We start from the raw sequence: 15533 nt of genomic DNA on the forward strand, positions 1-15533 counted from the left end.
TGGAAAAACTCTTGTGGTAAAAGTGGTCATTTTACCTCTATTGTTATTTTACAGTGTGATCTTCCCACATTCTCCAAGATGGGTGCAACAGGTCACCAAGAGGCTTTTTACCTTTTTTGGGGGGTTCCTGCATGGAGAGAACTGCCAGGATTAAAGTGATGAAGTCTGTGGAAAATGGCGGCTACGACTTTCCAAATGTTACAGAGTTTTTAAACTTACATTATTGGAGAACAGCATATCTGACCTTTCAGCGCAATGGGATTACAGCCATGATGATGAGCGCCTCTGCTAAGCTGACTGAAGCTGCTTACAAGATTGTTTGATTGCTCCTTTTTATAGCCTGATGAAGTGGGTGGAGCCCACGAAACACGTTGCAAAATATTGGAGTATTAAATAAACCTTTTATTTGTCATAAACCCGACAATTCCTTGTGTCTGCATCAGGGAGGTAAGTCCACCTATTGCCTCCCTGTTTTTAAACATTTTATCTAATTTTATCCTTCTGGCGCCTCTGTAACATTGGTTATTACTCAGTGATCCATATTGGGCTACTCGAGACTGAAGAGCAAAAAAAAAATAAAAAATCTATTCTTATCAGTTTAATATCTGATACGTCCCCTATCTGGGGACCATATATTAAATGGATTTTTGGAACAGGGAGATGGAAGAAGAGCTTGCTCTGTCCACTCCGCGCATCGACCTGGTATTGCAGTACCTCCAGGACCGGTGCACTACTCTCTCTAACTAGTGTCAAAAAACAGATCAAAACTACTCAAATACCCAGCTGACTAAGTTAGTGTAGGGAAGTGTAGTGGAGAAATTAAGTGTCCCTCTGCAAAGTGAATTTGCCAGTAGCAAGTGTTGTGTTGTCCACCCTGCTGTGCGCTCTATGTCTGTGCTGCTACTGCTGGGTGCAGGAGAGAGTTGAAATCCTCTCCCCACCAACAATACAACATTGTTTCAAGTTGTGTGTGCTTAATTTGTGCATCTGTGTCATTTATTGAGTCCTCATTCTTTCAGCTGTAAGAACACACAGAAAAAAAAAAAAGAAAGTCTCCTTTATTTTTGTTGGCTGCACGTGTGGCATTCTTACTTGCGCTGTACAGTTGCTGCAGCAAAACTCCATGACCGGACAACTTTTCTTCCCCTTTGCACTTTGTCCCCTGCAGCAGCAGCAGCAGCATCTTGCTCCCTGTAGAGCTGCCAGCAGACTGTCAGGCATTGTTCTGTGCCTGCTGCTCCTTATATAGCCTCTGCCCAGGGCATTATGACATAATCGGATGAACTCTTGTAACTTTGTTGAACTCTTGTGACTTCCCTCAGCCCAACTCAGGTGGCATCAGCAGTGTGTGAGAGGCTGTGATTGATTGTGTATCAGGCAAGGAAAGCATCTCCTGTTTTGCTTTCCACTCCACGGCCTCTTGTGGCACACCCCGCATGTCCAGACAGAGCGACGAAGGGGAAAGAGAAGGACTATGCACTGTGTTTTCAGCTTACGCAGCCAGAGCGAGCCTGCCGGGCTAGAGACTTGACTTCTTCCTCTGCCCTCCACACTCTCTCCTAGCGTGTCGCCGGAATGCAGGGAGCCGGAAGCCTACTTTACGTTTGTTTTCGGCATGGAGGCACGGCAGCGGAGGGGTGACGGCTGTTCCGGTGGTGGGCGTGGCCATGCAAATGTAATCAGGCGGCAGCTGAGCCTGGCCCTTGAGTCTCCATCTGGCACAGGTGCACCCATCCCTGTGGCCCGGCAGGCCTGCAGAGGCACTGGGAAGAGGTCCTCCGGAAACCGGGGGGCTAGCCGGCAGTTAGCCGCTGCTGCATTTAGAAGGTAGGTCGCCTTAAATCCCATGGAAGTTGCTGTCGCAGGGGGTGGCGGCTGTTCAAGGCTCGTTATCGCTTCTCGGCATTTGGCTAGGACTAAGTGCTTTTGTGCTTGGTCTGGGTAGAGGTTTGGTTGGGTTACCCTCTTTTTTGGGAGGCCCCGAGCTGACGGGAGGCAATCCCTGTCGACTGAGGCACTTAGAGAGATGGCATCTAGTGGTTAGCAGAAGACTTTGCGCTTCGAGGTGCTCAATGGTTATTGGGGTGTCTACAACTTGGAGAAAATTGTGGAGAAAGTGCTGATCGAGATCCTGGACAGATGAGACAGATCTATATGATCCATGATGTCACATTTGTCTCCGAGGTGGTGTGCATGAATACGTATGAGAAGGCGAGGAAACTTGTCATGGATGGGATTTGCGTGCTACCGATGTTCCAGTTGCAAGAGAATGGCGACAGTGCATCTTTATCATCCTTTCCCTGATAAGGCATTGGTGGTGGCCTTCCTGAAGAAATACTGTAAGGAGGTGAAAGGGGATGACCAATAAATATGGGGCCTACACTGGCAAGTACCAGTTTTTTGACAGATTTTAAAGAGGACCACAGCAATGTGTTGGGGGCGCTGAGACCCCCTGCAGTGTTTAATATCGGTGGGGAGAGAGGTTTCCTCTATTACAGGGGTATGCCCCAGTACTGCAGAAACTGTGGGCAGTTTGGGCAAATATCTGACGTATGTAAGAAGGATATATGTTGCAGGAGATGTGGGAAGGAGGGTCACTACACCAGGGAGTGCACTGCTCCCCGAGTGTGTGACCTGTGTCGCTCCAGCGAGCATTTGGCCTGAGGCTGGACAAGCGGTGGAAACCCCTTCAAGAGCTATGCGAAGGCTGCGGCTGGGGACCTCACCGCTAGCAGTAGTGAGGATGAAGCTCCCAGCCGGCAGCAGGACACTGGGGGTGTTGGTGCAAACCTTTTACCTGTGCGGAAGATATGGGTGCCCAGGCAAGGAAAGATGGCGCCTGGAGCTGCTTTGGCATCCCGGAAGAGTGCTGGGGTGCAGGGTCTGCACAGCAAGGCTTTCCCGCAGTGGTGGAGAAGGAGGCGGGTCAGGCTGCCAGGGATCCCATGGTGACGTGAGGGGAAACTCCTGCAGAGCGAGTGAAGGGGGTGTGGCTGAGTCTCCTGCTCTGCTCGCCCCTACTGGTGATGATGCGAGCGCAGCGGCGGCAGACGGGGAGCTGGCTGGGGCCGATAGTTTCACACAGGTCTCAGCAGCGGCTCCTGCTGGTGGAACAACGCAGCAGTCTGTGGAGACGGAATTTGCCGATAACGTGAGTGCTGGGGATGGGGCAGTGTCAGATGTTACTGCGGACCTGAGTGCGGGGGAGGGGGTGGCGAGGGAAGTGGTTACTGTGGCTGAAATCCATGCTGGTACTGCTGCTGGAGCGGAGGCTGTGAAGGCAGTAGAGGAAACAAGTCTTGTGTTGCCTGAGAAGGAACAGAAAGCTGCGGAGAAAGCACTGGCTGAAGTGAGGCAGCAAGGGCTGATGCTGCTCTATTAGAGGCTGACCTGGATTGGGTTACAGAGGAGGAGGAGGGGGTGGGGGAGAGGAAAAGTGACAGTGACATTGATGCAGATGAGTCAGATATGGAAAGCTGTAAAACTGAGGATGACCTGCTGACCCCTGCACAGAGGGGGGTCACTAGATTACATGGCGGGGAAGACTGAGGAAGGGTCTGTGAGATCCAAGAGATTTAAGGTGGATCCAGAACAATTTTATGCTCTGACACCGCTACAGCCTGATATGACCAAGGCGGAAGAAAGTAAGGAAGAGGAGGAGGGAAAGTCAGAGTCGGAGGCTGCAGAGTCCTCTGGGGGGCCCTATTTAACATCTGAGGCTGTAGGGCAGCTTGAGGGGACGACGCAATTTAAGAAGAAGAGGAAAAGGAGGTGCTGATGTGAGACACCATGTTTGTTGTTTTTCTAATTGTATTGTTATTGAGAGTGTTCCTGCAGAAATATGATGTCTTGCATTAGATGTTTATCCTGTAACGTGAGGAGTATTGGCTCCGTATACAGGAGGGCGGGGGTCTTTAGTTTATTGGGTTCTGTTTCAGCAGACGTCATATTTCTGCAGGAATACGCGCTCAGAGTTGTGCCCAGGGAGGGAGAGTGGGTACACGGCCAAGCAGTGTGGTCGCTGGTCTTTAATACAAGGAATGAGGGGGTGGGGATACTATTTAAAAAACGTAATATACAGGTTGTTGATTATAGAAATGTGATACCGGGGAGGTTATTAATTTGTAATAAGTTTTTTGGGGAATGTGTTTGTTTGATTTGTGCGTATGCTCCTGCAGATAAGAAGGAGAGGGTGGAGTTTTTGGGGTGGAAGCAAAGCTGGACATTACCAGCAGAAACCTTAATTTAATTTTGGATGACCTGCACTATAAAGATACGTTTAGAGAAGTGCAGGGGGCGGAGCGATTTACTTTTTATTCAGATAAGGGGACGGTGAAGTCCCGCATTGATTATGTTTTTTGTTCAGAATTTGTGGAGGTAAAGGATTTTCAGTTGGTGAGTTTTTCTTTTACGGACCACAGAGCGATCCAGGTGGAGCTAGACCTGGGTGCGGGGGTCCGGTTTGGGAGGGGGCTATGGAAGCTTAATGCTTCCTTATTTGAGGAGGAGGGGTTAGAGGTTAAGTTTAGGGAAGAGTTTAGGTTTTGGGTTTCCTGTAAAGGTAAGTATGGGGATGTGTTGGAGTGGTGGGATTGGGTTAAGGGGCGGATAGGGGTTTTCTTTAGGAGGTATAGTTATGAGAGGGCCAGGGCGAGGAGGAGGGAGGAGGAGGAAATTAATTTATGTTTGCAGACCTATTATAGGATAAGGAATATGGGTGTGGAGGTAGAAGAGATGATTGAAGAGGCACGGGCGAGGAGAAATAGGATGCTGGAGGAGAAGGGGAAGAAAATAGTTTTTAAGGCCAGAATAGATGCAGTGGAGCTGGATAAAAAAATGTAATAGATTTTTCTTAAAAAAAAAAAAGTCTTCAAAGGCAAAGGCTTCATTGCGTAAGTGCTGGAGGATGGTGTGGAAGTAAGTGGTGATAAGGTGGTGGAGGTGGTGGGTACGTTTTATAAGGAGTTGTATGATGGTGGTGGGTGTGTGAATGAGGAGGGTGTGTGTGAGTATTTGAGACCTTTAGCTTTAGGGTGTGAATTGGCAGGGGAGGATGCTGACTTTTTGGAGAGAGAGTTGAATGAGGTTGAAGTGTGGGAGGCGCTAAAAAGTATGCCTTTGGGTAAAACCCCTGGGAAGGATGGACTTCCTAGGGAGTTTTATGTTAAATGTTATTGAGGATCATCAGACGTGTGCGGTACCGGGGAGGAGAATAGCAGATAATTTGGTGTTGTTGAGGGATAGTATATTTATGGCAAAAACAAATAACGGGGTTTTGATTTTGGAGTCGGTAGATTTAGAGAAGGCTTATGATAGGGTGGCACATGGGTTTTTGTTTGCAGTGTTAGAGAGGATGGGTTTTTGGGTGGGACAATGACAGGGGAGGACTGGCCAGGGTGGAAGGGGGGAGATTTCCCCCCAGGCTGCCTCTCATTTAATGATTTAGGGCTGGCCAATCCACCAACTGCTTCCATAATTATTATCCAATCAGATGAAAATCTGTGCCGCCACAAGCATGCCCAATGAACAATTTTACTTATTTTCGGGTAGAAAGTAGTTGAATGTATCGATCTGAGATGCTGGGAAATCTCGGGCCGATGTGGTCGTGAAGTGTAATAATAACAAACTATGAACATGCGGCCGTTGTCCCTCAAAATGTATTATGTGCCCCGTGGTGCCTGTGCATTTATACTTTACCTGTCATGCTGTCCCTCGAGTATCCTTGCTGTATTTCTGCATTGGCGACCTACGTGACTACCGGTATATAGCACGTGGGGCGCTTGTGATGTCATTTGGGCTGGGGCTGCCGTGAAACCGGGCCTCTTGTTTGTGTTTTCCCTCCAGGCCAAAAGGTCCCAGTCCTCTCCTGGACAATGAGGGTAATTAGGGGGCTATATAGAGGGATTAGGAGTCAGGTAGTGGTGAATGGGCATGTAAGTAATTCTTTTTTAGTTAAATCTGGTGTTAGGCAGGGGTGTCCCTTGTCCCCGTTAGTTTTTATTTGTGTAATTGAGCCTTTTTTTAGATGGGTGCAGGTGGATGATTTGATTAAGGGGGTTTTGGTTCCTGGGAGTGGGGGAGCACGATTTAAGGTGATGGGTTATATGGATGATTTGGTGTTGGTGGGTTCTACTTTAAGGGATATTAAGTTGGGGAATAAGCATCTGGAGGAGTATTGTACATTTTCTGGGATGAGGGTGAATTGGCAGAAGTGTAAGGTGTGTAGTTTAGGAAAGGAGGTGGAGGTTGGGATAGAGAGGGAGGAGCAAGTGAGGGAGGTGGAGGTGTTGGGGATTATTTTTGATAGAGAGTTAAAAGGTAAGGCTTCGTACGAGGTGGATTTGGGCAAAATAAGGAAAAAATTGGGGTTCTGGCAATTAAGAAACCTGTCATTTGCAGGCAGTTTTGTTAATTAAATCGGTAATTTTTCCGTTGGTGTTGTATGTCAGTGTGGTGCTGCCTCCAGATAGGAGGTGGGTGGCAAGAGTGAAGAGGTTGTTGTTTTTGTTTTTTTGGGGGGGGAGGATGGAAAGGTGTGAAAGGGTGAAGATTGAGAAGCGGTGTGTGTCGGGGGGATATGGGTGCCGGATCTGGCTTTTTTCTTGGAGCTGCAGTATTGGGTAAGTATTGTGAGGGTGTTTAAATTGGATAATAAGGTGATGTGTATGGCGAGGTATTTGGCTGGATGGCATTTTATAAGGTGGGGGCTGTTGCAAAAAGATTTGACAAAGCCGGTTGCATTGGTGTCACTGCAGTTTTATTTGCGTTTGAAAATTTTTTATGAGAATTGTAAGTTAGACTCCTTGGGAGAAGATTCTGGGGATAAAAGCAAGATTGTAGAGTTAGTGAGGAGGGGGGAGGTATGTAATGACATCCCGTGCCTCAGTACTAGACAGACAGAGGAGACGTGGAAGAAGTTCCGAATTAGTGGGGTGACTAATAGGCAGAAGGACATCACCTGGATGGCCTTCCAGGGGTGTCTGCCAACCAGGGAATTTTTGAAGAGGCGGGGTCTCTCTAGGACAGAGCAATGTCCTAGGAGCCCGTGCGCTGACATTGAGGATCCTTACCACATATTCTGGACGTGTGGGTATGCAAAAGCGTTTAGGGGTAAGCTAAAGGGTTTATTTGAGAATTGTTTTGGGGTTAAGGATTTTTGTTCTTTACTGGGTGGTGTGGAGGAAGTAGGGAAGATAAGAGGTTAGTCTGGATACTTACTGTGTTGTACAGGGCGGTGTTGTGGGATGTTAGAAATATTTATGTTCATAAAAAAGATGAAGTGTCTGTAGATGATGCTGTAAAACTGTTTATGTCCAGATTGTTTTTGGCTTATTTATGCAATGTTAAAATAGCGGGAAAAGAAAAAGCAGATGCTTAGTGGCAATGGTGGCGATGGAAGCATTACTGCTATAAAATAAAAGAACAGATTTGCCCGTGATGATGAATACTGAATGAACTGGCTATGCACTGAAGGTTCTGAACCGTGAGATAAGTAATAGTTCTGTAAGTATCTGAGTGGTAAAAAAAAAAAATTGCTTCTTGGGCCTTTTGCCTAAGATCGGTTGGGAGACTAATTGTATTTTGGGCGAGAGGCGATCCTGGGTCCTCCTAGTGGGGCCCTGGGGGAAAACGAGGGGAGTAGGACTTCCTCGGCAAGTGATGGAGTTGGTGGTGGAGGAGCTATAAGGAGATTAAAAAAAAATTCTCTACAATTCCTGGTTAAGCCAGCTTTTAAAAACGACTTTGGTCCAAAGAGGTTCGTGGATGACATCTTATGTGATCGTCTGAGAGTCGGCAAGAGATATGGAGTTTTCGCCATTCAAGATTTCCCAGCGCAGGGTATGTATGACGTGATCTTTTTCAATGAAGATAATGCTTTAAAAATACTGCAAGAATTTAGAAACTGTAATGATGATTGGGCACAGAAGTTTGAATATGTAAAACCTTTATTTGCGAAGAAGGAGAGGCAGATTGTGGTACACATGTATAATCTGTATGTTAAACCTGAGGTGGTGAAGGTGTTCCTGGAAAGGTACTGTGAATGTGTGAGCCAGCTGGTATCGCAGCAAGCTCAAATTCACTGTGAGGTTCAGGAAGAAAAACGGAGGGAGTGGATGCACTCCCCACTGTTTTTTTCTATTGCAGGGGAACGAGGGTACATAACCTACCCTGGCCAGCCTGTATGTTGCAAAATCTGCTGTAAATTTGGGCATGAAACTGCCAGGTGTGACAGGGAGGGACTGTGCAGGCACTGCGGGCGACCTGCTCACCCTGGTGAAGGTTGTGGTAGATCCAAGGTGTGTGACCTGTGTGGAGTGGCCGGGCATCTGGCAAGGGGGTGCCCTAAGAGGAGCCCTACAGGAGGCATTTATACCTATGCCAGTGCTGCTAGAGCTGGTACCTGGAAGGACTGGGTGATGGGGATCCCCTATGAGGGGTCTAAGAGTGCTGAAGCCATCCGCAGTGTGCTGAATGAAAAAAGACTGGCAATAGAGGCTGCTGCTGGGCAGGAGAAAGTAGCTGAGCCCCCCCAACCCTCGGATAATGTGGGTGAGAAGGGACCGGCTTTCAGCAGGGAGCCGCTTCTCCAGCGTGTGCAGGCAGCTAGGAAGCAGTGTGCCCAGGATGTGAGAGGAATGCTGAATGCCCCTGATGTATCTGTTCCCCTGCAGAATGCCGCTGGTGAGGTACCTGTGTCTCTCCCTGAGGTGCCGGCGCTGCTGCTGCTCAGCCGGGGTCGGGAGAGACGCTGTGTGTGGTCCCAGGCACAGCCGTGGTGAAGAATGTTCCCCCCGTGATGAGTGAGCAGCTGGAAACAGCTGCAGAAGAGCGGGGAGGAGGAGAAGTGCCCGGAGAACAGCCTGTTCCTACTGACGAGATGGCAAACACCCCGTCTGACACGCAGCTGCCACATGGGCTGGATGGCACCTGTAGTCCGCTGGCTCCCGATGCGCTGGTTGGGTCCAGTAGTGCCGCTCCGAGCGGCGAGCAGTGTAAGAGAGCCGGCAGCAGTGACTCCGCCCACTCAGTGTCAAAGCCCAATCCGACGCCTGTGCAAGACGAGCCAGGTGAAAATCTGCCTGGCAACAGTGAGGTCAGCACGGAGGCGGCCAATTAGGCCGCTGAAAAAGGTCACGTCATACCCTGTGCTGGGGGAATCCCGGGGAAAACAGCTGTTCCCGCTTCTGCACAGTCTGTGCAGCGGTGCACAGGAGATCCCCCCAACGGCTCTGCAAATTGAAATTCTGGAGGGAAAGAGGAGCTGAGTGACAGCTCAGACTCCTGACAGTGATAGATCCTCTTTAGTGACTGTTAAATCACAGGATCCCCTGGATGTGGAGATGGATCCTAATAAGGCAGAGAGGGATGTTAAGAGGGGAGAAGAGGCTGAAGACAGTGACTATCTCCCTTGTTATCAATTGCCACAGGATAGCAGTGGCAACTATGATTTTGATCCTGGGTGCAGGAAAAAGCCGAGGATGGAGGAGAATAGCTCGGATGATAAATCCAAAATGGAAATTGCAGACTCCCCTGCATCCACAATATCGCAATCCTGGGGGAGGAGCCTGAGAGGAAAGTGGAGTGTGTAGTGAGTGGGTCTGTTTCTTCCCGTACTGCAGAAGAGGAGGAGGGGGAGAGCAGAGAACACTGGAATGTGGTGGAGAAGAAAAACAAGGGGAGGAAGAGGAATCCAAAGAATGTGCAGAGTGCGACGCCAGTCAGGACTAGTGAGAGACTTCAAAAGAGGCAGTAATGGAGGGCACTTTCTTGGTTGTTCACTATTTTTCCTGGTGATGGGTTTGTCTCTCTTGACAGTTAACGTAAGGGTCATTGGCTCCTTATATTGCCGGGCGGCAGTTCTGCAGGACCTGCAAAAGTTTAAAGTTGACATTTTTTGTCTGCAGGAGTGTGCGTTGGCAGCGGTGCCTGGCTCTGGCGAGTGGACGCGGGGCAATGCCATCTGGTCTCCAGCTTGCCAGAGCAGGAATGAGTGGGTCGGTGTACTATTCAACAATGCCGGTATATCCGTGAAGGAGTGGGAGGTGGTTATACCGGGGAGATTGTTGAAGGTGGAGTTCGAACATGGGAACTCCTGGTACCGTTTGTTTACCTGCTATGCTCCTGCGGACAAAAAAAAAGAGAGGGAAACATTTTTAGAAACTTTAAGAGTGTATATCCCTGGCCGAATTAAGACCATTGTGGCCGGAGATCTTAATTGTATCAGAGCGGATGAGGATAGAGTGGGGTTAGCTGATTCAAAATTGGATGTGACTGGTGGGATCCTCAACCCTATTGTTAGGGATTGTAGCCTGCAGGACGCGGCTCTGGTGGCTGTCAACAGAGACAAAGACTTTACCTTTTTCTTTGACAAGGGCACTATTAAATCACGCATTGACTTTGTTTTCCTTTCTAGGTTTTTAGTGGTCGATTCTGTTTCTTATCACCCTAACACCTTTTCAGATCACGTCGCCGTCTTGGTTTCCCTGGAGGAGCAGGCGAGAGTGACGTTTGGCAGAGGTGTGTGGAAATTGAATGTGAGCTTATTGGATGAACCTGAGTGTAATGAAAGATTTCAGGTGGAATGTGCAGGATGGGTCTGGAAGAGGAAGTTTTTTACTAGTGGGTTAGAATGGTGGGACTGGTTCAAACGAAAGGTGGCAGTGTTCTTTAAGAGGTTTGCGTATGAAAAGTGTCAGGAGCAAAAGGAAGAGGAAGAAAGGTGGTGTGCAAGAATACAGTATTGAGACTGAGAGAATGGGGTGAGGAGGTGGAGCAGGAGTTGCAGGAAGCGAGAGAGCAGAAGAAGCGTTTGTTGGTAGAGAGGGGGAAAAAAGTGATTTTTTTTTTTTGGCGAAAGTGCATGATATGGAGGAGGTAGAGTCGTTTTCCTGATTCTTTTTTAAACGTGCCTGTACGGGAAAAGGGACAGTTCAGTCAGTTATGTCTGGTGACAGAGAGATGGTGGGTGATGAGGTGGTGAGTGAGGTACGGAAGTTCTATGCAAGTCGGATGGGCAGCAATTGGAGGGCGCAGTTTGCATAGAGGAGGTCTGGGTGACGGTGAGTGCCATGCAGACGGAGAAGACCCCTGGAAAGGATGGTCTTCCGTTTGAATTTTACAAGTGGGCCTGGCCAACGATCGGGAACAGGGATGCTCATCCGGATTTCGGATATCCGGGTAAACACGAGAGTCAAACGTGAGAGTCAAACGTGTGCAGGTCTTGGTCGGCGAAGCTCAGATAACCTGGTGTTACTGAGGGATATGATCTATCACGCCAAAAACAACAACATGCCAATTATCGCCAAAGGGGATTGATTTGGAGAAGGCGTTTGATAGGGTATCGCATTCCTTTCTCTTCAAGGTAATGGCGAGGATGGGCATACCGGGTGGACTACTGAGAGTCATCAAGAGCTTCTACTGTGAAGCGTCGAGCCAGGTCTTGGTGAACGGGCACCTTTCCGAGGCTTTTCCGGTTCTGTCTGGTGTCAGGCAGGGGTGTCCGTTGTCGCCTTTGGCCTTCATCTGTGTGATGGAGCCTCTGTTGATGCATATTCAGAATGATGAAGTGGTGAAAGGTTTTGTTGTACCTGGAAGTGGTGGAAGTCAGATGAAGTGTTTGGCATACATGGATGATGTATCTTTGATTGGGAGTACGCAAGCAGATGTGGACAGAACGAATCTGCATGTAAGGATCTTTTGTGATGTTTCAGGGATGGCTGTGAACTGGGGGAAGACCCAGTTGTCGTCTCTAGGAAAGGTGGTGCCGGTGAATGTGAGTAATGTGGTGGTGGGTGAGGAAGTGAAAGTGTTAGGGGTGGTGTTTGATTCTGCACTATAAGGAGAAAGGACGCTAGGGAGTGTGAAGGAGAGCATTGAAAGAAAGTTCATTATATGGAGGTTGCAAAAGTTGTCATTTACAGGCAAAGTGCTGGTGGTGAAGGCAGTGATCCTGCCTTTATTGTTGTATTTTTGTTTGGTTTTTCCCCCTGGCAAAAGGTGGATTCAGACTCTTCAGAGAATGTTTGTGTTTTTCTAGGGATCCAAGATGGAGAAGGTGGCACGGGTGACGGTTTACAAGAGTGTGGTGCTGGGTGGTTGGGATTTTCCTGATAATAGATGTCTTTCTCGCTATACATTATCTGGGGTACACGCACAAGGTTTTGAAGGCAGGTGGGAGGGTTGCAGACTTGGTGAGGTATGTAGGTGGTTGGGTGTTCACCAGAATAGGGTGGATCACAAAGGATTTGAAGAGGCCGATGGCTTTCTCCTCTGCCCCCTTTTATGAAAAAATAAAGGTGTTATATGACAAAATAGAATTAAGTGTCTCTGGAATACAAGGATGTGATAAGACTTTTTTGAAAAAATGTTCCAGAAGTAAGGAAATTGTTACATATGTGAAAAGATTTACAAGTGCTCAATCTGAGGTGTTATGGAAAAAGATTACGTGGAAAGGCCTATCTAATAGGCAAAAAAATGTAATATGGCTATCTTGGACTTCTGGTCTGCCAACAAGAGTTTTTTGTAGAAACCGAGGACTGTGTGGGACAGAAAGGTGTCCACGAAGTAGATGGGGGGGGGGGGGGGCGGAGGATGTGCATCATGTGTTTTGGGAGTGTTTTTTTGCCAAAGGAGTTTGTGGTAAGTTGAGGGAGAGGTTTAGGTTGGTGGTGGGAGGTGCAGGGCTCACTTTTGAGGTGGTGATGGGAGGGATGGCACTGGGTGACAAGTAAAGGATCAGAAGAAGTTGGGTGATGTGTTCAGTGTTAAGAGGTGCTGTGGGACGCTAGGAATTTTTTGTTTTTTCAAAAAAAAGAAGTTGAAGTGGAGGAGATTTGCAAGTGGTTTCTGGCAAGATTACACATTTCCTTCTTGTTTGACAAGAGAAGATGGGGGGAGAAGAGCGCAAAACGAATGGAAACAAGACAAATGGAGCATGGTTAATTTGATAAAATAAAATTTGGTACTGCCACATGATGATTTTAAGTCATATTATAGCAGTAGGAGAACAGAGGCGCCAGCAGGATAAAAGTGGATAAAAACTTTAAAATTTGCTGGGAGGAAGTGGTGGACTTACCTCCATAAAGCAGACACGAAAGACTGTCTGAATAGTAGTCACATTTATTAATTAGTACCCCAAAACAGTGCAACGCGTTTCGCAGGCCCAGCCCGCTTGCACTGTTTTGGGGTACTAATTAATAAATGTGACTACTATTCAGACAGTCTTTCGTGTCTGCTTTATGGAGGTAAGTCCACCACTTCCTCCCAGCAAATTTTAAAGTTTTTATCCACTTTTATCCTGCTGGCGCCTCTGTTCTCCTACTGCTATACCGTGTCCACCCCTGGTGGAGGGGTGATCTACCCCCTTTCGCATCTACAGAGAGCGACTTCTTATCCCTGAGTGAGGACAGGTCTAATCTCCTCACCTGCCTATACAGTGGTTGCCTGTGTGGTAACCCATGTTTGTGAGTATAATTTTCTCACGATAACCTTTACTTCATTTATGCTTAACATACTACACTATATTGGGCTCTCGGTTTCTCTACTCTTTAAGTCATATTATAGTCTGATGGAAGACATGTAAATGGATTCCGTGTGAGGACTGGTTTTATGTGAATTTATTCTGAAAAAATAAATAAATAAATAAATCGCTTCTCGGCCTTTTGCCCAAGATCAGTGAGGTTTTTTTTTGTTGTTTTCTTGGGTGGAAGGTGATCCTGGGTCCTCCCTGGTGGGGGGCCTAGGGGAAACTAGTGGCAGATGGCGTTTGGAGATGGAGGTGGAGGAGGAACGCGCAGATTGAAAAATACAATACAATTCCTGGTCAAGCCAGATAATAAGCATGCACTACCGACAAGAAAATTTGTGGTTGTCGTTTTGTGTGAAGCCCAGTGTGGACCGGGATATCTGCTACAGTCCACAATCCACCTACAATATCATAAATCATAGTGACCATATATAAAGTTCATAAGGACTGGAGCCCAATTGCAAGACTCCCTCCACCGTGCTGTACTGCAGCAAGAAAAAGTGCATATAGTGCTATTAGAACCTGAAAAGGAGTGTACATGATACGGTGAAAGTACCTGGCGTGGGGGATGCTGGTGGATTGTGGACTGCAGCACATATCCCGGTTTTTCTGGGTGTGCACTGCAGCCCACAATTCCAATAGGGTGTTTGTGTATTTTTGAGTTTTTTATGGGACTTTTTGTATTGTTGCAGGTACACGGTAGGGTATTTCTGTACTGTATTTTTGTTTTTATGAATTTTTGAAAGCAGTTATTGTACTCATTTTTGATGGTGAATTTGGTGACAATCAGACACTGAACACTTATTGGCAATTAGTTGCCCATACATTTTTTGCAGCACTTGATGTTCATTGCCTGATTAGGAGCAAAATATTCATGTAATTTATTACAATTTTACTTAAATATAGGACTGGTGATCCACATATTGTGTGATATATGGGGGCCTTTTATGGATTTTAATTGTATGCGATCTTGTAGTTTAATAAAGATATGTTAATTTTTTGATTATATGCGCATTTGGATCATTATTTTTATATTATCAAGTCCATTTCTTTAGAGGGTACTTCTTTCTTGATCAGTGACTCTGAAGAAAGAGATGTCTTATGTTGACATGTATTTTAAAGCGGAATATAACCCAGCATTTCAACTTTGCTCTAAAACATTATTTACAGCATACGATACGCAACCAGCATTTTTTTTTTTACTAGACCAGCATTGGAAGGGTTACACACAGAGCTTTAAAGTTCTGTGGAGAGAAATGCAGACACATCCGAAGTTTACATAGATACATTTAAGTAAACACAATGTAACAAGTGGTGAATGTTACACACTCACTGGCTGTCCTCCAGCTCCTGCACAGTCAGAGAGAGTGTCACATTCCACACTTGTTACATTGTGTTTACTTAAGTGTATCTATCTAAACTTCGGATGCCTCTGCATTTCTCTCGACGGAACTTTAAAGCTCTGTGTGTAACCCTTCCAATGCTGGTCTAGTAAAAAAAAAAAAAAATACTGGTTGCATATAATATGCTGTAAATAATGTTTTAGAGCAAAGTTGAAATGCTGGGTTATATTCCGCTTTAAGTGGAGGAAGATGGCTGTAGATGAAGACCCAAAAGTACTGTGTGCTGAGATTGGAAGTTAAGATTGGAGTCGCTATGGCTGATCCGTTTGTTACAGCAGATGAAGTAAGACTGATGTTTTGTCCTTATTTGGTGAAAATACTTATCAGGGAGTTTCTGAATCCAATTGGTGTCTGGGATGGCAGGAGATTGTTCCAGGTGTGGATGAAAGATGGGGATGAAGAGTTTTTGCCCAAGACTTTTTGTATCAATGAGAAGAGTGGATCATGGTGGTTTATACGTGACAGAAAAAAAGAAGAGGAGTCTGAGACTGTAGATGTGTGTCCTGTTAAGAGAAGATTAGCAGGGAGACGTGGCCCTGTTTTTCTGAGTGGATATGAGGAGAATGAGGAAGTGTCATTATTTGATGATGATGGAAAAGGGGAAG

The 15533-nt window shown here is 46.8% G+C and overlaps 1 pseudogene; it reads left to right on the top strand.

The window, feature by feature from the left end:
• The first annotated feature begins 535 nt into the window (after window positions 1-535).
• LOC137505741 (U2 spliceosomal RNA) lies at window positions 536-736 on the top strand (annotated as a pseudogene).
• Window positions 737-15533: the final 14797 nt, after the last annotated feature.

This window comes from Hyperolius riggenbachi, chromosome 4 (genome assembly GCF_040937935.1).
Source record: "Hyperolius riggenbachi isolate aHypRig1 chromosome 4, aHypRig1.pri, whole genome shotgun sequence".
Taxonomy (NCBI): Eukaryota; Metazoa; Chordata; class Amphibia; order Anura; family Hyperoliidae; genus Hyperolius; species Hyperolius riggenbachi.